The 23,785-nt window shown below is 36.3% G+C and overlaps 1 protein-coding gene across 11 annotated transcripts in view; it reads left to right on the top strand.

The window, feature by feature from the left end:
• The window catches only part of xxylt1 (xyloside xylosyltransferase 1), a 235,678-nt gene that overhangs the window by 88,160 nt on the left and 123,733 nt on the right, over positions 1-23,785 (top strand). The window lies entirely within an intron of this gene.

Here is a 23,785-nt window from a genome sequence, read left to right as displayed (position 1 = left end):
TTCTTAGCCACTGGGCTTGTTTTAGTTGGCCATTAGGCTAGTTTTGAGCTAGTTTAGAAAAGCCACTGGACTAGTTTTGATTAGCCACTGATTTAGTTTTTGCTTGGACTGTTTTTGGTTTTGATTAGCCACTGGGCTAGTTTTGGTATTGGGCTAGTTTTGATTAGCCACTGGGATAGTTGGTTTGGGGCTAGTTTTGATTGGCCACTTGGCTAGTTTTGGTTTGGGCTAGTTTTTGTTTTTGGCTAGTTTTTATTAACCACTGGGCTAGTTTTGGCTGGCCACTGGGCTAGTTTTGAGCTTAGTTTTGATTAGCCACTGAGTTAGTTTTGATTAGCCACTTGGCTAGTTTTGCTTTTGGACTTTTTTAATTAATTAATTTATTTATTTATTTATTTTTACTAGTTTTGGTTGGCCACTGGGCTAGTTTCTGGCTAGTTTTGATAAGCCACTGGGCAGGTTTTGATTTTGGGTTAGTTTTCATTGGCCACTGGGCTAATTATATTTTTTGATTTGTTTTGATTGGCCACTGGGCTAGTTTTGGTTGACCTCTGGGCTAGTTTTCGTTGGCCACGTGGCTAGTTTTGGGCTAGTTTTGATTATCCACTGGGCTAGTTTTGATGGGCCACTGGGCTTGTTTTGGGCTACTTCTTTTTTATTAGCCACTGGGCCAGTTTTAATTAGCCACTGGGCTAGTTTTGGTTGTAAGCTGGGCTAGTTTTGGGCTAGTTTTGATTAGCCACTGAGCTAGTTTTTATTTTGGGCTAGTTTTGCTTAGCCACTGGGCTAGTTTTGATGGACCACTTATCTAGTTTTGATGGTCCACTGGGCTAGTTTGGGCTAGTTTTGATTAGCCACTGGGCTAGTTTTGATTAGCAACTGGGCTAGTTTTGATTGACCACTGGGCCAGTTTTGGTTGGCCACTGGGCTAGTTTTTAGTTTGTTTTAATAAGCCACTGGGCAAGTTTTAATTTTGGGTTAGTTTTCATTGGCCACTGGGCTAATATTATATTTTTAATAGTTTTCATTGGCCACTGGACTAATTTTAATTAACCACTGGGCTAATTTTGGTTGACCACTGGGCTAGTTTTGGACTAATTCTGATTATGATCTGAGCTAGTTTTGATAGGCCACTGGGCTAGTTTTGGGCTGACTTTGATTAGCCACTGGGCTAGTTTTGATTAGCTACTGGGCTAGTTTTGGTAAGGGTTTGATTAGCCACTGGGCTAGTTTTGATTTTGGGCTAGTTTTGCTGAGCTATTGGGTTAGTTTTGGTTTTTGGCTAGTTTTGATGCGCTAGTGGGTTAGTTTTGACTGGCTACTGAGCTGGTTTTGGGCTAGTATTGATTGGTTATGGGGAAGGTTTTGTTGCTAAACAAACTGGTAACACTTTTTGCCAATTCTACTAATTTAAATTATATATATATATATATATATATATATATATATATATATATATATATATATATATATATATATATATATATATATATTATAACATAAAATGTGTTATAAATTAGTTTCCCATTATGCATTTTTTTTTTTTTTTTGCATTTTTGTATTTATTTATTTTTCACTTAATGTATTTACATTTTTAATGCGTAAATTCACATTCAAGCAGTTTAAATAATTGTTTAAATAATTATTTTTGGTTTTTGCAGATTCTTTAGAACGTTTAACATAAAAAAAATAATGATCTAAATCAGATGTTCATTTATCATTCTTCATACAACCTTTTTTCAACCTCATTTGTGTCCAGTTGATCAACACTTGTCCATCTTCATCATTCAATGACGCACTGTTATCATACAATTAATTCCTACACACTAAGTTGTTTGCACTTAACTCAATGAAGGAAATCTCGTTCAGTAAATCCATTCATTGTAAAAGCACAGAATGTGGGTCAGACTCGTGCAGCTTCGTCATCTCATTCAGTATATGATTAATTTGCCATCATTTCCAGCTCATACATTGGCGGGTCACATCACGAGCCGCTTGTCTACTATCCTATGTAACTCAATAAGCTGAATCACGTCACAAGAGGCATTGGTGAACTGCGCGAGGGGGGCATGAAGAGACCCCGGGTCCTCTTTTTCAGCAGGATTAAATGATGTTTTTTGTGCCTGGTCTCCTCAGGCCTCAGTAAGATGTCGGTCATTTGGGCTTTGCTCACGCTTAGAAAACCGCAGGTGAGGGCAGAACTGACCTACATTATTGTAACACACTAACCTATTTTCCCGTCTCCTAAAATTGTATCCGGATATTTTTATTTACGTATTGTCATCCACGCACCAGGTGCAGCCGCTGTGCGCTTGTCCTATAAATCTGGAAAGAAGTTATATAAATTTTGCGCAGGTGCGTTTATGTGAAATAATTGATTCAGAAAAAGTCAGTGTGAGGTTAAGATTAGGGTTTTTGATTTTAATCTTTTTGGTAATTATTTTTTTCACATGCCTGTTTAAAATACAATATTTGGAGAATCAATGAGACCAAAAATAGTTTTCTAAGATTTCTCGTTAATAGGTTGTTTTCAGTCACGTGGTTCTGAAATTCAGACCGAGGACAGGGAAAAACTGAACAGGAAACATAAAGGAGAGTCTGTATTTTTGGAATTTATACCATATTTAAAAGGAGATAAAAATAGAAAATAAGCACATACAGAATTTTGGCCATGATCCTTATATCATGAAGAGGGCCAAGTTTTATGGAAGGTAAATCCTGCCAATTTTAAATAAATCAAATAAACATTAAAATTAAAATAAAACTGAAAATGAAATGATTTAATTTTCATTTTTATTGTCACTGTGACGACACATCGTCCCCTGTCAAGTTGAAAATTATAAGTTGCTGATTTAACATTTCATTTTTACTGCCTTTCTGCATCAAGACTGCCAATATTAAAATGAAAAGCAGTGTTGCCAGATGTAGCTGACTAATTCCAGCCCCAAAAACATCTCAACTGTTGGAAGCACAACTGTTGGAAGCATTTGTATGTGAAGAACAGGGGCTATGGCATCTCTTTGGGAGATCATAACAGGTTTATAAGGCTCCATATACACTGTCAGGTCTTGATGCCAGATTCCGATTTGTTGCCTATATCTGATTTGTTTGCCTGTCTGTTTACACGTTGTTTTAATTGTGACCCATATCCAATTCATGCGTTTACATTTGCCATACAATTTACAATGTTGCGCATGCATAAAGGCGGGTTCTAGAATCTGTGCCACACTAGCCACGATGGAAGAAATTGTCTTGTTTTTAGCTCTGCGAAATATGCGAAGTGTAGTATAAGCAGTGAATGGTTAAGTCCAGATTTACCCCCACACAGTTTATGTAATGGTATGGCCCTGATGTGTGTGTGTAGTTGAAGATGTAGCCTTTGCCTGTGGTGTTGTTGGAGAGAATAAAGTTGTTTTATGTGAAGTCGCAGTGCGTGTATTAATAGCGACAAAAAGCAAAGATTACAACACGAAGTTCGGCCAACTTTAAAATGATTTTGAGGAGGAGATGGAAAAGGGCCTTCATCGCAGCTCCACACACACTCTTCTATCTGTCATTAAACCGTGGAGAAGTTTAGTCGCAAGTTTAATGATGTACAGAACCGAATGCTTCAATAAATCCGATCGGCCTGTTTACATGACAGTCTGACAGTCGCATTGTTGTCACATTTCCGATCTACATCTGATTTATTTCCACATATGAAGGAGGCCTGAAACCGATCTCTAAATATCCGAATGCATGCGTTTTTTCGTGTTTACACGGTCATAGAACAGATCCGATCTGTGTCACATATGAGCAAAAAATTGGAACTAGGTCACATTTAACTGGCAGTGTAAACGGAGCCGAAGTGAAGACCGGGGCTGGCGGGCACGCTGTTGCAAAACCGCCTAAATTTTCACTAACCGCCTATGTCATTTTTTACCTGCAAAAACAAATTCAGAAATGCTTAATCTGGCAACACGAATGAAAAGCCAAACTGAAAAATAATAGCTTAATAATAATTTAAATAATAATAATCACGCTAATAGTGACACAATTCAAAATAAAATGTAAATTTAACTTTTCCTATTATTGACACTTTTTTATTTCAGTTTTCATTTTGGATTTAATTTTTTTTTCCAGAATTGAAAATGAAATGAAATGATTTAATTTTCGTTTTTATTTTCACTTATATTCAACGCAGTGTAAAATGAAATGTTAAATCGCCAACTTTTAAATATGGATTTGACAGGGACGATGTGTTGTCACAGTGAAAATAAAAATTAAATAACTTTATTTCATTTTCATTTTTGGCAGACATTTTGCAAACAGTGTTTTAAAACGAAATTGTTAATCTGGTTTTCATTTTAATGTTAAATGTTTATTTGATTTATTTAAAATTGGCAGGATTTACCCTAACTTCAAATATTTATGGACAAATCAGTTGAAACACCCTTCAGTACATCATCTTTTTCAGTATGAAGAAATTCATACAGGTTTTGAACAATTTGAAGATGAGATAATAATGTCAAATTGTTTTTATGTGACCTGCCCCTTTAATTGTTGTATTTGTGCTCCAGACACACTGGCAGAACATGAGCTTTTCAATGAGCTTTAGTGCTATTATTCGATAAGGACACATGCAGATGACTCAGTGTACAGAACACTGGGACCTTAGAAATTGAAATGTATCCAGATGAACATCATTTCACATCTTTTTATATTCTCCGCTGAGCTCTCTCTGTGTATGTGTGTGTGTGTCAGAATGACTCCATTAATGAGGTTTCATCAGAACTGTTCTCTTTGAATTTGCGCTGCTAATAAACATCAAGGGGAGGAAAGAAAAGACAGGATTCATTCCATTGAGAATTCGTTGACAAGTTTTTGAACAGTGAAAAGTGAGGCTAAATGAATGTACAGCAGGACAAGATAAATAAAAGAAAAACATTGATTAGTATAAAAGGAACTAATAAAAATGAATTATAATCATTTTTTTAATTACAGATTGTTGAAAAGATTGTTTTGAACATACATATGTAACATACGTAATGTTAAATGTTAAAAAATATATTATTATTGGTCATTACAAAGTGTTTTAGACAATAAAGATCAACAGAATAACAACAACAGTTGTTGTTTTTATTATTATTCTTATTCTTATTATTCATATTATTATTATTATTATGTTTGTAATTATAATAAAACTATTAACAAAGACATTACATGATAATAATAATAATATTAATAATAATAATAATAATAATAATTATGACAGTATATTATTATTATTATTATTATCATGTTAGGAATAATAACAGTAACAAAAAAGACATTTAATAATATTAGTGATTATTATTTTGGTATTATGATTATTATTATGATTATGTTAGTAATAACAACAACAGTAACAACAAAGCCATTTTGATAATAATAATAACAATAAAGATAATAATAATAATAGTAATAATAATAATAATAATGATAATAATAATAATAATATTTTTATTATTATTATTATGTTAGTCATAATAACATTAACAACAAATACATTTAATAATAACAATAGTAATTATTATTGTTATTACTATTGTTACTATTATTATTATTAATATTATTATTATGTTAGTAATAACAACAGTAACAACAAAGACATTAATAATAATAACAATAACAACAATAATAATAATAATAATAATAATAACAATAACAATAATATGCATTTTTGTTAATTACAAATAAAAGGCATTATTATTGTTAATATTATTATTAATATTATTATTATTATTTAAAGATTGATAAAAAATAGATTAAAGTATAAAAAATAACCACTCAAAAGACTTTAGTGACCATATATATCAGTTATATCACATACATCAGATAAATTCATCATCCTCACAGAACACTGTGTGTGTAGCAATGCTTAGAATACTCAAACTTCCAAATACTGTAGCAGCACCCTAGCAACACAGAGCCATAGTAACCACACCCAAGGGACCCCCTAGCACAACAAATAGGCCCCACACAGAATGCCCTAGCAAACATAAAATCTTTAGTTTCCAGTACAAATGAGGTTTAAACACTATAAAGATGCTTTTTACATTTTAAGATGTGGACTCTCATATGAAAATAAACATACTGGAGAGTCCAGGGCATCTAAAACCCTTTTAAAGATCCTTCCAATTAATTATTCCTAAGAGAATATTTATTAGTTTTGTTTGTGTGTGTGGGAACATTAAAAACATATAAATACATGTATAATTTACGAAGAACCCTGCAAAAACTTTCATTAATGGTTGCGTAGTGGTGTCCGTCTTCAAAGTGAGCTAACTTCTTCTCATTTGGAGAGTTTTTGCTTGGTGTAAGTTAAATAAATGGGCAATAAATTAATATTTGCGAGAAGAGGAGGCACCGGTTTATGCTGTTCTTGACTATTGTTAGATCAACGTTATCTTGGAAGTCAATCAATTTGTTGTGTTGATTTTAGTTGTTGTGTGAAGTAAAATGTATATGTGGCATATTTTCTGTGGAAGTGAGAGTGAACTTTCAGGGAATGCAGCAGCTCCTTTTGTATGAAGTCAGTTGGCCATGTGAAAAGTAGGTGATGGACGCGACTGGATTCCTGCCAGATGAACTGAAAGCAGTGCATTGTGCCTGAAATTGAGTTTCAAAAATGATGGTCCGGGATAATGAGGTTAAATTAGGCAGGTGCAATGTGCTTACATGAACTATACGCAGAGCCAATGATGGAAGCCATATTTCGTGATATCTTTATTCACAAATTTGTCAAAACATCATCAAGGATTAAATCAATGTTGACCTATGTAGAATTTAGATTTTTGCATGAACTATGCCTTTAAAGTTTTGTATATTTGCTTCGGACTCCAGAAACTGTGTTTTTGTGATTTGCTGGTGAAATACAGACAAAATAATTTCTGAAATATTTTTAATAACAAATACTGTGATATAACAAGACAAATGTAGGCCAGGAGAAATTCTACCATCTGGAATTAATTGGATTGTGAGTAGTGGGCATTATGTACCAGAACTGATCCTTCTGATTTCCAAGGAGATTTTTAAAAATAGGTTTGATATTTTTTTCCACATGAAAAAAAGTTTTTTAGGCTGCAGGCAGGCTACATTTTGATCAAAATGTACTTATTATTATATAGGAATAATGTGCACCTTTACAAATGCACTGATATAACCAGCATACTCCAGTATATAAGTAACATTCAAACATTTATGTATCAGTAAGTTCATTGGATGAACAATTAAAATACTAATAAAGTAATACATGTACTTTTTTAATTAAAAAAGTAAAATAAAATAAAAAAAATGTTCCACCCATTAGGAAAAAGTGGTTGACAAACCACTTCCACAAATGTATTACACAGCACAGCTCTTTTCAACATTAGTACTAATCTGAACAGTTTCTAATGTTGTTTTCTCCCCAGACGTGGAATGTGCAAATAAATTCGAGCATTCGACACATGAACATTCTGAGTTTACTTGCTTCATTTACGTATCAAATTCACTTCACAATAGACACAGATTCGCTTCAAGGCTTTTGTCTTGCTAAATGGCTAACATGGATTTTATTGAGAGAATCTGCTTGTTAAGTGGTGACATGTTAGTGTCATATGAAATACTGTTTCCAGTTCCAAGCCGCCACTCCTCATTTGAGTTGAGAAAATATTTGTTTATGATCACTTTTTATTCATATCACACATTAAAGTGAATTTTATATAAAGTCTTGCTGTACAAAACAATCTCTGGGCTTGCTGCATAACAAATACCAACATTTTAACAACTTATAAAAAAATGAATCACCTTCTGGCCATCGGATATTATGGACATATATATTGCGATCGTGATTTTCAAACGTATTAAAGCGCTTTGTACATGTTTAGTATTACCACTGTATGAGTCTCCCCATACAGTTGAATAGAGCGCTTGGACCCGGAGGCCGCTACGCGTGACGTTACATTTAACAAGCGGATAGCTGTGCTTTATGTGATTTAGGAAAGCTGAAAAACAGCGTAGACTCGTTAGGCGCTGTGTCTGAGTTTTTTTTTTTTTTTTTTAATACAAATCGCTTGAAAAATCTGAACTGAGCTTGCTCTTGGATATTTATATAGTAATATATATATATATAATAAAATATTTCTACAATTGAAAATAATTTCGATAAATACACACACACACATTTTTTATATAATAATTTTAAGTATATATTATTTCTTTCAATATATTGTTTTAAACTACTATTGAAACTATTAGCACTTTGAGTGTAAGAAAAGCAAATAAAATGTATTATTATTATTAAGTCTTTTAAAATCACTTTGGTTATCTGCAGATTTAATTTTTTAACATCAAAAGTTGACAGACTAAATATTAGGTTTCCATAATATAATTCGTAATCGGTGCATTACAAGGAACGCAAGTTACGAAATATTACCTATCTAACTCACCCCGGCCATAGTCTGCTCATGCTCATGCCATAAGACCAGGCTGAGGAGCGGATCAGTTTGGTTTTGTGACAGTTTTTATTCTGTCATTATAACACTTTTGAATACGACCACATTTTAAATATTACTGGTAGCCAGTTTGTATTAATAAATGCATAAACAGTTAAATTAGCTCAAATTGTCAATATTATAGCAATAAGTATTTAAGTATTTAATCATTCCTTTCTGTGATTTTAACTTGGTTTATATGTTATATATAACTTTAATTTGACATATTTACGAAATTACAAATATTTATTTATTATATAGAGTTCTCGGATGTTTTTTAATGCTCTGGCTTGGTTCAATGTAACGAAATTTCATTCTGCATTAGGGATGCAATGATTATAGATTTTGGTTGTATGATTAATGGTTTCATGGTTATCACGATTATTATGCATTCATTCATTTCAAAACACGTCTAGTTTAGGAAATTACAAGAAAACTCCTTATATTTTGAAGTGTTATTTATTGCTGCTCAGTAACTAAATAATACAGCACAAAATAATAATAAAAACAAACAATAGTCCATTTCTCTTTGGACTTAAAAATAAGTGAAAAAGAGTTTTGACATTTAAGCATAAGTAATAATTTTACACTGAGAATAAAGGACAAAGCAATGAAAGAATAAATAAAGAAAATATGATTTGTCTAATTTAAATCTAAGCATTATATTAACCAAGTATTATATTAGCTTAGAATTTCCCTTTCCTCTGCGCGCACATCATTCCCAATATGCGTGGAAGAAAAAAAACAACAACATTGCTCCCGCAAATTAATAGCCTTTAGTTAACAGCCTCAGCCATAGTTAATCCAGTGTGCATGTGTATTAGCCTCATTGTACAAGCTTGTAACTTAAAACTGGTGCACAGTTGTCATAACTTTTAGTTTTGTTCTGTGCAGTAACGCTGTCATGACTGTGTATGTCCACCAGATGCCACTGTAGTTCACCAGCAACTCCCAGCGAACTACACTGGCTTAAGAACTACATATCCATACATTCTTTCGCGCACACACCCGGTCTTTCATATACTGATTTGCAACCACAGCTGTCTCTGTTTACCGTTGATTACCTGGACTATATATTCAGCCATTCATCCTGTGTTTGTCAGTTTGTCGTTCGTCCTTGTTGGTATGTGTTCCTGATTCCATTTTGTATCCTGTTATAATTGCTAAAGTCTATTTCTAGTTTATACCGTTTGAGTTCCTGGTTTGTTTGTTTATTTTTTTACTTTGTTACTTTGATTTTTGTTCTCTGTCACTGTCGCTGCACTATTTCACATTAAAATCTGCACTTGGATCCTACACCCTGTTTTTGTTCCTGTTTCAATCCCAGTAACGTGACAGACGCAATGTTGAGAAGCCTTTACTATTTATTAACCGTGACAAATTAAAGCACGGTTAATAGTGAAACCAGTTAATCGTTGCATTCCTATTCTGCATTACAATGTACTGTAATGTTTTGAATGACAAAATAAAGGAAAATGTAAACGGAAAAGTAACTCAAAAGTAAGTAACACATTACTTACCATGAAAAGTAACTAAGTAATGCAACTAGTTACTTATTTGGGGAGTATATCAATATTGTAATAGATTACTTTCAAAAGTAACTTCATCACTATTCATAACTGTAAAAAATTGTTAATTAACAAACGTTTATGAGTGTAGTGCACAGCACATGCATTTATTTATCATTCACACACCATTTTTTACAAATAAAATAATTACAATACAGATAACATAATCAACACACTGCTGCATGAAACTATATGTAAGCCTATGAAATGAGCTGCATTTATATCCATCATTATTGGCCAATTTTGAACCCAGAGACTTCATCGATTGGTTAAGTTGTGTGTTATCAGTGTCCTGCTGTTCACACACGTGCTTTCATCTCCATGACTCACCATAATGACTGAACACTGAGCGTCTGAAGGAGGAAATGGGGACATGGTGACAGAAGTCTCACGTCCATGTTCATACACCCTCAGATGGGTCTCAGGCCTCGGCGTGACCGCTTAGCATTTAAAGGGTATTTGAATGTCCTTGATTCTCCCATATGAGCTCAATATTTCAGGTACAGATATCTCCGTTTCCCTGGCCTTTAAAGGTCAACAAATTAAGATGTTTCTGTTATATAGGTTTCATAATCTTTCCATCACTGCCGGAACCGCAGGTCTCTGGAGGTGAAAATCACACACAGCTTTGATGAGAGGGAGAAAAAAAAAAGTGCAGCAATCTTCAAATAATGATCCAATATTGCACTGTAGGCTCGAGTGAAGAGTTATCGCCATATAAGATGAAATATTAATGAAATATTGATGTATGCAATTGATCTTCTGGGGCAGTTTTTTTGTTCGTTTCTTACTCTTCAGCTAAGTTCCCGGGTTTTTGCTGTTTTACAGGTGGTTATTGGTGTGATTTATGCATAATGCTGATTGGATTTGGATGACGGCAGTGTGATTATTATGTTTTGTGCGCACAGACTGGTCAAACAGATACTGGGGCATTGTGCAAATATAGTCTGATTGTATTAAAATCCCAAATCAAACAAAAAGTGCTCAGGGGTAGCTTAAAAGTGCAGTAGGTGATCTGCCAAAATGCTGACCGCTTAGCATATTATCTTTGGACGGCGGGGAGGGACTGTGATTTAAAGCCACGCCTTCTTAAATCGCGAACGCGCTCACCGCGTCACAACAGCAGACAGACTACTTGTTCATGTCATTCGCCAATTAGTTACTATTTGGCCGGCGTCATGCAGGAATTACATTTACAGTATTACTGAGCCACACTTACATGCTATTGCAGAGCGAATATTCAGAGTAGCATGGTAAACAATATAGGAAGGCTGTTATTGTTCAAAAATGAACCAATGCGAATATAAAAGCAACTTCAGCTCAGTAAAGGGCCATGAAACCCCCTCGTTTCAGCAGGGTGTTTTCACACCTCTACTTTGGAAATAGTCAGAAAAGTGGGCGTGTCCATCTCTGTTTAGGGGGGAGTGTCGGAGGAAGAAAAGAGGCTTGGTGTGGGAGTGTCTTTTTGGGCGCGCTGAATTTCAGAGTCAAAACACACAACCACAGCGGACAATGTGACTGTGTTTACATGGACATCTGTAGTCAAATTATTTGCCAAATTATTAAATGGTGGACTTTACCTGCAGTTTGGCTCTTTCATTCAGGGAATTCATTCATGTCCCTCGTGACAAACGAGATATTTGATTCAATGATCTGCTCTAAGCGTGTATTTTTCATGCAATGTGTGATACCGCACAGCGAATGAGAGAAAAAAACTCAGCATTTCCCGGAAACTTAGATGCACACGGCAGGTAGCGTCAGAAAGCCGCGTGTGTTATTCCGGTCAAAAAAATCCAACGAGGTTATAGTTTGGTTGTAACTGTTAGTGCTAACTTGTTTACACTCGGTGCAATAGTTTGTTTGATACGAATAAAATACGAACTGAATAAACAAAGAGCACTGGTCGCTCACTTACCAAATCTGTAGAGACAGGATAATCCGAATCCGGATCTCTGCGTTTGCAGATGAGAACACCTCTCAGGTAAACAATAATCCTCCTTAGACACGTAAGTTATTGTTGTCGAGCGTCGCGTACACTGTTAATCCACACGTGACTCCAGCTGCACTCTCACAGAGAGAAAATGAAAACGAAACTTAACTGCAGCAAACTATAAAAGCAACACTTCACGCTTGTTTTGCCAACACAATGTGGCGTCTCTGCCATCTACACTCTGACAGTAATGAATATTAATGAAGTTGCACAATAGAGCGCGCTGATTGGTTTGAACCAAGCCTTACTCATGCATTATTGCATCACACTGTAAGACGTAATAAGACTCACTCTGGCACAGACGCCCAGTCTGCACGCTGGAATACACGCTATTATGTCATGGCCGTGACGCAGCTTCAAAAATTCGTTTTAAACCGGAAGTACGAATTTGCTTGAAATAACGCAAAAACAACCAATTTATACTTTTTAGTGAAATATAGGTGTCCTAATAGTGTTTTTAGCAGTGTGGGACACATATACGACTGTCAACAGCTCAAAAAATGTGTTTTGGTGTTTCGTGACCCTTTAAAGCAGGTTAGGCAGAATAGCGCTATTCACTGATGTTTTGTTGTTAAACTAAATAAGAATCTACATTATCAATGCTGTCAAAGGTCGCTTATGAAACTGAAAATAGTTCAATCTTTCGCTGGGAGATTTCAGTGGCTGAACAACACTCCTTTGCATATCATAGACTGTAAAATATAGGTGCATAAGCCATTCATAACACAACTCAATCTAACATAAGCTTAGCCTGACTAAAATAGTTTTAAAACAGAACATTACCTAACAGTAATAATTCAGCTATGGTGTCGTCCTTCCTGCAGCATGCAAAAGTAACTCCAATATTGATTCTGGATTTTCAAAAGTTTCAATTCAGCATTTGATTTCACAGCATCTGTGATTGTCTCGTGTGTGCAGCACGTGTCGTGAAGGCACGGCGCTCATGCTAGCGGGCACGCCCGAATGGCGGATCTGCGTTAAAAGAGATGCGCAGAAGTCCAAATCTGCATTTGCTGACAAACAGTTTAAGCTACTTATCGGAATTATAAAGACAATTTTTATTTTATGAACATTTTTTTAGTTTTATGCCTTACCCAGAATATAAAAATGCATATAAATACATTCAGATCATTTACTTTAATCATTACTATTGAACTGTGAAGAGACTTCTAAGCAGCACAGCAAAAAATGTTTCTGAAGACAATCACCTTCTGCACCTTTAATGTCTCAGAGCTCTTTGGGTAGGGGATTCATCAGAATATACAGCAAAAGTAAGTCCAATACACTTGATGAAGAAAATATATTAAAAGCCTGTACTAATATTGCTATTCCTTAAAACTGCGCCTATGCATTTCAGCTACCTTGATGAAGGCAAGGGTTTGCGGTGGTACAGTTTTAAGGAATAGCCATGTCAATAAAGGTTTTTTAAATAGGTTTTCCACATTTATCAAGTGCATAGGACTTACTTTTGCTGTGTAGTCTGCAGTGGTGGAAGGGGAACTGAAAAACCATACTTAAGCAAAAGTACCATTACTTGCCCAAAAATGTACTGCAAGTAGAGTAAAAGTATCTGTTTTAATATTACTCACAGTATAAAAAAAATAGGCCTTTCAAAAGTACTCAAGAGTAGCGAGTAGTTAAGTATTACGCTGTAACAAGCTGATTCATTTACATGTAGTTTGTGGATGTGCCTGTTGTGCATTTAGTTGCCAACCAAAATCCAACGTCTGATAGATGTCATACTGTTAACATCTACACAACGTCATGTAGCATCATTAGACGTTGATATTTGGTTGATGTTAGGTTGGGCGTTGGGCGTTGACATCAGCCTGACATTGGGTTCTGACGTCAACCTGATTTTCGATTCCAAAAAAAATGCAACAACCCCACAACGCTGTGGTACAACCTCAATCTGACGACACGTTGATGTCCTGTACCTGCTGGGTGTTTATGGCCATTTCGGCCATCATACAGTAAACATACATCATCTTCTCATCAGTGACAAGCATCTAAACAGTCTCTGGGTCAACGCGTGTAAAGATTTTGGACATCTTCTTGGACACTTTTAATGCTTCTAAACAGTTTGCTGCATTTATAAATCGCTCATGTCTTGAGTTATTTCATTATGATGTGATTTATTTTCTATGTGCGATTTGATTGGACGGGAATCACAGGACTGATTTTTCTAATAATTATAGACAAGAAAAAAAAAAGTAGAAACTGCAGGTTGAAGGACAGTAGTGGAGTAAAAGCACCAATACTGTACTGAAAATGTACTCAAGGGAACGTAAAAGTACACATTTTTAAAACTACTCAGTAAATTACAATTCCTGAGAAAAACTATTCAATTACTGTAACTAACTTGAGTATTTGTAATGTGTTACTTTACACCAGATACTTTTAATGTAATAAAGATGATCTTGCACTTTTGTCATCAAAAGCGACCGGACTGCAATCTGACTACATTCGCATAATGTGCTGATATCTGTTTGATCAGGCTGTGGATTAAAGCTAATAATATTATACTACTGTTCAACTGCTGGTATCAGGAGCCATGGCTAAACTGAATGTGTCTCACACATGTGAGTTGGCTTGACAAATCACCTGTAGAAAACACACTCTTTCAACTCTCCGACACTTTAGCTGATACTTGCATCAGTTTTGCACCAAACACATTCTTACAAAAAAAAATAATAATAATAATATATTTATAGGCGGCACTGTGGTTTAGTGGAAAGCACTGTCACCTCACCAGAAGGTCACTGTATCGAGTCCCGGCTTGGCCAATTGGTGTCTCTGTGTGGAGTTTGCATGTTCTGCTCATGTAGTTTTCCACCTGGTGGTCCGGTTTCCCCACACAGTCCAACAACATGTAGTATAAGTGAATTGGATGAATTAAAATGGCTGTTGTGTTTGAGTGTGAATGAGAGAGCATATGGGTGTTTCCCAGAACTGGCTTGTGGCTGGAAGGGCGCTGTGTAAAACATTTGCCAGAATAGTTGGCGGTTCATTCTGCTGTGGTGACCCTTGATAAATTAAGGAAAAAGCTGAAAGAAAATATATTAATAACTGAAGAAAGATAACTTTAAAGAAAGTATTCTGGAGATGTTCTCCTTGCCTTAAACAAATATTGCATTTAAGTTAAAGGAACAAAAATCTGTCCAATCATCACAGAATATTTTGGAAGCATTATCTTTTACAGTATGTTATTTTTTGTTCCAGGGAGGTCTTTTTGTAAAAACTTAAAAGAACTTTAAAGAGAAAATTCCTCTGAATGTTTTTCAAAACCAGAAGGAACGTTACATTTATGTTAAATAAAATCCTTCCTGACCAACCAACAGAAAATGTTCTGTCAATGAAAGTACTGTATATATATATATATATATATATATATATATATATATGTGATAATTTGATTAATTGTAACACAGAAATCATAATAATGGATGAAAAGACTCAACACTGAAAAGGTTTCATAACACAGAATTTAATGTGCTGTACAATAAGTTTGTCTTTTGCAATTAAGATAGCATGAGTATTTCGAGATCACCATCTTTTAGCAATTAATCATGCATGTCTTTTTCCATTTTTTCAAGTTAAGTTAAGCTTTATTGTCATTCTGCTACATGTGTGGACATAAAGTGGAACAAAAGTTTGTCTCGCTGACCATCTAACTATTATTGACATCATGCAGTTGCTGCAGATTTGTCGGCTGCACATCCATGATGCGAATCGCCCGCTCCACCACATCCTAAGGGCGCTCTATTGGATTGAGATCTGGTGACTGTGGAGGCCATTTGAGTACAGTGAAGTCATTGTCATGTTCAAGAAACCAGTCTGAGATGATTCCTGTTGTTTGGCATAGCACATTATCCTGCTGGAAGTAGCCATCAGAAGATGGGTACACTGTGGTCATAAAGGGATGGACATGGTCAGCAACAATTCTCAGGTAGGCTGTGGTGTTGACACAATGCTCAATCATTACTAATGGGCCCAAAAAGTGCCAAGAAAATATCCCCCACATCATTACACCACCACCAACAGCCTGAACCATTGATACAAGGCAGGATATATCCATCCTTTCATGTTGTTGACGCCACTGACCCTACCATCCGAATGTCGCATCAGAAATCGAAACTCATCAGACCAGGCAACATTTTTCCAATGTTTTATTGTCCAATTTTGGTGAGCCTATGCGAATTGTAGCCTCAGTTTCCTGTTCTTAGCTGACAGGAGCAGTCTTCTGCTGCTGTATCCCATTTGCCTCAAGGTTGGACGTGTTGTGCTTTCAGATATGCTCTTCTTTTGTGAAGGACAATCTTATTTTGACATCCAACAGCGATGTCAAATTATGTTATTATTTGGTTGTTTTAGGTTGTGTCGGAAAGTGACCAAATCCACATTGAACCAACATCGTAAACCAACGTCATATTGATGTCAAATACTGACATTTATTCGTTAGGTATGGCAACCAAAATCCAACATCTGATAGACGTCATAGTGGTAACTACCACACAACGTCAAGCTGTAACATCATCAGACGTTGATATTTGGTTGATTTAGGTTAGACATTAAGGTTGGCCTGACGTTGGGTTCTGACGTCAAACCGATTTTCATTTCTAAAAAAAAAATACAATGTCCCCATGACATAAGGGTACAATGTCAATCTGACATCATTTTGACATCCTGGTATGCTGTGATGTTGAAACGATGCTCAATTGTTACTAATGGGCCCAAAGTGTGCCAAGAAAATATCCCCCACACCATTACACCACCACCAGCCTGAACCGTTTATATAAGATAGAATGAATCCATCCTTTCATGTTGTTGACATCACTGACCCTACCATCCGAATGTTGCAGCAGAAATGGAGACTCATCAGACCAGGCAACGTTTTTCGAATCTTCTATTGTCCAATTTTAGTGAGCCTGTGCGAATTGTAGCCTCAGTTTCCTGGAATGGCACCCGGTGTGGTCTTCTGATGCTGTAGCCCATCTGCCTCAAGGTTGGGCGTGTTGTGCGTTCAGAGATGCTCTTCTGCATACCTCGAGTGGTAACGAGTGGTTATTTGAGTTACTGTTGCCTTTCGGAAATAATGATAGCTCAATTTGAACTGCAGCAGATCATCTTGACCATGTCTATATGCCTAAATGCATTGAGTTGCTGCCATGTGGCTCATTAGAAATTTGCATTAACGAGCAGTTGGACAGGTGTGAAGTAGCCAGTCAGTGTATACCATAAATAGATTCACTACACTCATAACCTAATGCAGTCTTTACATGTACTTTTGCGTAAAACAGAAACAATTCTGTGCAGTTTTATGTGCAAAAGAGGTATTTAAGGTTGAAAAAACAAGTAGCGCAAAATAGTTTTTGGTACATTCACAAGTAAACATTGTTTACCTTAAGTCCTTGTAAGATGGAGTTTGAGAACAGTGTATATAGAGAGAGGAGTGTTTCTGTGGGTGCTTTATCAAGCCCATCTACAGTACCTGTGTGTTTTGTGCTCTAAAATGCCATGTTATTTCATGTTATTGTAATTTGCACAAAGCTCATCATAGGAAGTAACAAACATGCAGTCATGGACGACATTCAACTGAAGTGTCAGAAGTCGCCCATGGCTAGAATTATACCCACTGATTCTCCTCCGTTGTTCATGATCTCGTTTAACATGACTCACTGAAGCGACATCTGTCCCGGTCAGGGTTAATTTGATTGCTGTATTGTGTGTGAAAGTGTTGCTGTGGATCTGATTCTTCTTCCAGAGTCTCAGTGATGACTCATGGCCTTATAAGAAAACTGTTGCATGCGGTTGAAATGTGTCACAATATGTAGGTCAGTGTGACGGTCTGGGATAAAGCATTCATGTTCCGCAGTGGCTTTTGCAGACATGATAACTGTGAAATCAGATCCACCGGTGGCAGATATAATGGGTATCAGTAGAGAATCCCCGCTGACAGAGACGGCTGTTGTAAATAATACATCCTCTTCCGCAGACGCCGCACATTTACTTTAATCTTCTTTTTGCACCTTGCAGAAGGATTGTGTTGAGATCCGAAATGGATATTTAATGACTTAGTTTGTGTTTGTATAAGCAGGTTTTTGTAACTTGTTGAGAACGGTCACAGTGAAAATAGCACACAAACACTACATTTCAAATACTCATGAGTAAGATTAATATTTAAAAGTCATATTTCTAAACATATCGGTAGGCATGTTTTTATGTATTGCATATTAACATTAATAATATAATCAATTGTTTTTTCTATTTGTATTATATTAAATATATACACTCGCTGGCCACTTTATTAGGTTCACCTTACTAGTACTGGGTACTAGTAAGTTGAACTACTGGGTACATTTTTGCCTTCAGAGCTGCCTTAATCTTTAGTGGCATAGATTTAACAAGGTAATGTAAATATTACTCAGATATTTTGGTCCATATTGACATGATAGCTTCACACAGTTGCCTCAGATTTGTCAGCTGCACATCTATGATGCGCATCTCCCATTCCACCACATCCCAAAGGTGCTCTATTGGATTGAGTTCTGGTAACTGTGGAGGCCATTTGAGTACAGTGAACTTATTGTCATGTTCAAGAATCCAGTCTGAGATGATTTGCCATCTATGACATGGTGCGTTATTTTGCTGGAAGATGGGCACACTGTGGTCATAAAGGGGATGGACATGCTCAGCAACAATACTCAGGTAGTCTGTAGTGTTGACACAATGCTCATGTTGTTGACGCCAAATTCTGACCCTACCATCCAAATGTCGCAGCAGAAATCGAGACTCATCAGATCAGGCACAATTTCCCAATCTTCTATCGTCCAATTTTGATGAGCCTGCGAATTGTAGCCTCAGTTGTGATCTTCTGCTGCTGTAGCCCATCTTCAAGGTTGGATGTGTTGTGCATTTAGATATGCTCTTCTGCATACCTTGGTTGTAAAGAGTGGTTATTTGAGTTACTGTTGCCTTTCTATCAGCTCAAACCAGACTGGCCATTCTCATCTGACCTCTGGCATCAACAATGCATTTGTGCCCACAGAACTGCCACCCACTGGATTATTTCTATTTTTCGGACCATTTTCTGTAAACCCTAGAGACGATTGTGCATGAAAATTCCAGTAGATTTACATTTACATTTAGTCATTTAGCAGAGGCTTTTAACCAAAGCTACTTACAAATGAGGACAAGGAAGCAATTTACACAACTATAAGAGCAACAATGAATAAGTGCTGTAGCCAAGTTTCAGGTATGTAAAGTGTAAGAGGCAAAACATTATTATTATTATTATTTTTTGAGAACAGTTAGCGGTGGAGCTAGAGAGGCAATTGCAGATTAGGACGGAAAGTGGAGACTAAATAGTTGAATTTGAACAACCATGCCATGTTCAAAGTCACTTGAATCACCTTTCATCCCCATTCTGATGCTCAGTTTGAACTGCTGCTGATCATCTTGATCTTAATTGGCTGATTAAAAATTTGCGTTTACAAGCTGTTGGACAGATGTACCTAATAAAGTTGCTGGTAAATTTAAGGTTTTACAGAAAAAGTTAAACAAATGGTATTTTTAATGCTTCCCCCATGAACAAAATGAAATCACAATTACACACACACACACACACACAAAATTATAATTATAAAGTTAAAAAAAGATGCTCCGGTTTCCCCCACAAGTCCAAAGATGTGGTACAGGTGAATTGGGTAGGCTAAATTGTCTGTTGTGTGTGTGTCTGTTAATGGGTGTGTATGAATGTTTCCCAGTGATGGGTTGCAGCTGGAAGGACATCCACTGCATTGAACTAATGCTGGATAAGTTGGTGGTTCATTCCTCTGTGGAGACCCCAGATTAATAAAGAGACTAAGCCGAAAAGAAAATGAATGAAAGTAAAAAAAAAAACACTGATTTCAGCAGATGTATGTGACTCACAATGACAGCCTGTTTTTTATTTATATGAAACAAACAGTGAGATGATGGCATGAAAGATTGCACTTATATACAAACCTAGCAGGTTATATATAGTTTCTATACAAATCTAACAGATCACTCAGGTCACTCAGATCTTTAGGATCATATAAACTAGAAATTTTAAGAGTTCAGTCAAAGCAGGGTGAATCGGCTTTCAGCTACTACACCCCTCGCTGCTGAAGCACTTTGAATTCCCACAGTGTATGAAATGTGCTATATAAATAAACTTGCCCTGCCTAGCCTTATATTTTACTCTTTAACTTCCAGGTGTCTATTAAAATACAAACTGTCCACCTACTTTTACTTCATGTAGTGTAGATACAAACACATATTTTACAAAGGTGTCTTGTGGACATTTATGATACACTCAAAAATAAGTTTTGCTGCTTGTTCAAACTCATTTTAAATGAGTTAAAAATGTGAGATCAAGAAAAACTTCTTGAGATTTTTTGGAGACAACCTAATTGTTTTATGTTTAATTCACTTATATTTAGGTCAGCTTAATCAATTTGTGTTGAGACAACAAGAATGAATTATGTGGAACCCAGCATTTTTCACAGTTGAACCACACACTGTAAAACATGTTGGGTTCCACGCAGTCGATTTGTGTTGGGACAACATAAAGGAATTAAGCTAGCTTATTCGCAGTGTAAGATAAAATATATATTTTTTAAATGTCTGGGTAAAAAACTAAAAAAAAAACATTTTGAACACAACAAATTTTATTTTGAGAAACATTTTAAAATATTTTGGACTTCTGCGGTCTTCATTTGTTTAAATTTAATTTAAAACATCATCTTTTCTGCTGAGATATTGTGCTGAAAACAAAACAAAAAAACTAAATAGAAAATCATACACATACCTTACGTCATGGCAGAAAACGGTATTGCAGAAAATTTTGATGGTTTTAAAACCTTGACTTTTCCAAACCAAGGTATACCTTGAAAATGGTAATTGTCCCATGCCTACTGAGAGGTGAATCACATCAAAGTCAGTTATGAATTTTATTTTACTACTTTTTTTTGTTTTGTTTTTTTGGAAAAAATGTTTGTGCCTTTTTCAAGTGGTGCTTGCTGCAGAGCCATTTGAGGAGAGCTGAGCTCCAGCGAGGAGGAGCTTAAGCTTGAGCTCCACCTTTTTTGCACTTCTTCTACGAGTGATGTCACTGGGGGTAGGGTTAGGGGTGGGGTTGGTGTACGAATTAAAACAGCTTACAGGAGGAGGAGCGACAGCTCATGCTCCCCCTCGCTGGAGCTCAGCTCTCCTCAAATGGCTCTGCAGCGAGCACCCTCTCGCCTTTTTTGGACATTTGAGTTTGACTAAGACTTTTAGCTCTATTTTTGTAAATCTGCCATTTTGAAACATTAAGGTGTTAAATTTATTTCTATATTAAGAAATAAAATCTTTCTTGGTGTTCTCTCAGCCTACATTCAATATGGGTAAAACACTTAAGTTCTTTTAAAATCAGAAACTTTAATACGTTTACTCAAGTCTTATTGGAATTGGTGATTTGTAACTTGTAATGGAGTCATTTTTACAGTAAGGTATCTGTACTTTTACTCAAGTATGGCTTTCAGGTACTCTTTACACCTCTGCTTATTCGTTTTTACAAATTTAAATGGATTGAAAGTAAATCAATTAAGTTCCCAGTTATTATGTTGTTTCAGCTCATTTTAAATAAGAAGTTTAAACAAAAAGCTAAAATAAGTTTTAAATTGTATTGTATGTACTATAAATGACCACAGTAGTGTTCCATGTGGGAAACCACAGCTTCTTGGGTTTTATTGTTTCATTTTAGATTTGTCTGTATTTTCCAACACAACCCAGACTATTAAGTTGTCGATAACCCAGAACGCCTACAAAACTAAAGCATTTTAATGAGTCACACTGCAAAACTCCTCCAATCCCACTGGAACACCATCTGCAGCCCACAGTGATACAATATCCATTAAAAAACCCATCATATGCCTTGTAACCCTGAAAAAAAGTCTCTCTGTATCTGCAGACTAAAGTCAGAAGGCCTGGCATGAATCATCCCTCATGTGCACGCTCAATAAACAGCCACAAAACCAGGTCACACACGTGATGAATGATAACAACTGGATGAATAATTACTGCTTATAATTACCATGATAGAGCTGCATAATTATCATAACTATTAGTTATGGTGCGTAATAACAGTGACAGAAATGACACAGCATGTAGAGTGTAATGAGAGCCGGGTTTTATTTTGTTCTGTATGCTAAAGCAGATGGTCTTGTTCTGTCAGATTCCTGAACGAGTGTTTGTGTAAAACAGTGTGTGCCGAGAGTCTGCACAGAAGCTTCTGGTGTAATCATTGTGACAGATCGACCTGTGTGACGCTGGAGAGAAACACAACGCTTCACACACACTAAGTTGCAGGATTTGGAAGCACTTTAGTTTAAGGACCAATTCTCACTATTTACTTGTGGCTTATTAGTAGGGTGTGAATTACAAAGGGGTTTTGGTGGGTTTGACACCCTAAATACTGCTTGATCCCACCTGAAGGATATGTATGAGAGGGTCTTCCCTTTATATAGTGAGAAATCATCAATCCAGACTTATTATGGAAACTTACCCAGGTCTACATTTCTGAGAATAACTAGAAGTATGTCTGCTCAAAGTTTTTGTTTTTGCAAATCCACCAGAGGGCGCTGTGTACAGTTTTTGATGATCTCTAATTTCTCTTGCGCGTCCTCTTCTCGCATAAATCCACCAGAGGCCACAACATACACTTCAGCTAACTAGGCTAGCTTGCTGTCAGCTGACTGACTGACTGACCTACCAACTGACCCACTCAACCCGTCCCTAAACCCAACCAATAGTGTTTTTAAAAATAGTGTTTTTGTTCTTAACCGGACTCGAACAACATCGTTGCGGTCAATTTAGCTCCGTGTCCCAAGGTGGAGAGCTACTTGGCAAACTAGTAACACCAGAAAAGTCATCCATAGAGTTAAACTGTCTGCTGGTAGCACTAAAAAGAACAGAAGCCATCTGTGGCATAAAAACCACCCAGTGTTGAAAGACGTTAAAGACGAAAAGTGTTAAAGACGAAATGCCTCCATACATACCTTTGGCTACATAATCTGCAGAAATGTAGACAGGGATCTGTATCAACATTGAGCCTGTGTTGGAAATAGTTTGCTCTGATCTGTATCTTTATGCATATAAATATTTAAAATAATAAGTAATATCAATATACATGTGAACACCTCTAAAAAAATCCATTCCATAGTCACACTAAGCAATATATGCAGCCCAGACTCATTCTGAAAGCGTAGTCCCGTTGGACATTTCTGTATTTTTGCAGTTTTTGTTTTCACAAATCCACGAGAGGCCGCTGTGTGCGCTTTTTTGCATCTCAAATGGCTCTCGTGAGTGCCGTTCGCGCCCGCGCTGTTCTTGCGTGAACCCACCAGAGGCCGCTGTCGAACAACCGTATGTCTGACTGGCAGAATGATTGACTGGGTGACCGGCCAATCGGCAGACCCACCCTTCTCCTTCCCTAAACCCAAACAATTTTACAGATTGACCCTCCCATCCACTTCCCTAAACCCAACCAACAATATACAAAAGCCATCCAGAAAAACAAAAGCCCTCGTCTTATTTTTATCACATTCTTACTTATGAGCTTGTTCACTTTATTTTTTGGATTCTGTTTTTGTCTCACCTGATTTCTGAAACGGCTCTTCCCAGACTCGAACCAGGTCATTGTCGTCGTGGTCAGCTCCTCTCTGTAT

Source organism: Danio rerio, chromosome 11, assembly GCF_049306965.1.
Source record: "Danio rerio strain Tuebingen ecotype United States chromosome 11, GRCz12tu, whole genome shotgun sequence".
In the NCBI taxonomy this organism is placed as follows: domain Eukaryota; kingdom Metazoa; phylum Chordata; class Actinopteri; order Cypriniformes; family Danionidae; genus Danio; species Danio rerio.
The sequence above is the reverse complement of the archived record's forward strand: the minus strand, read 5'-3'. Positions and strand labels throughout refer to the sequence as shown.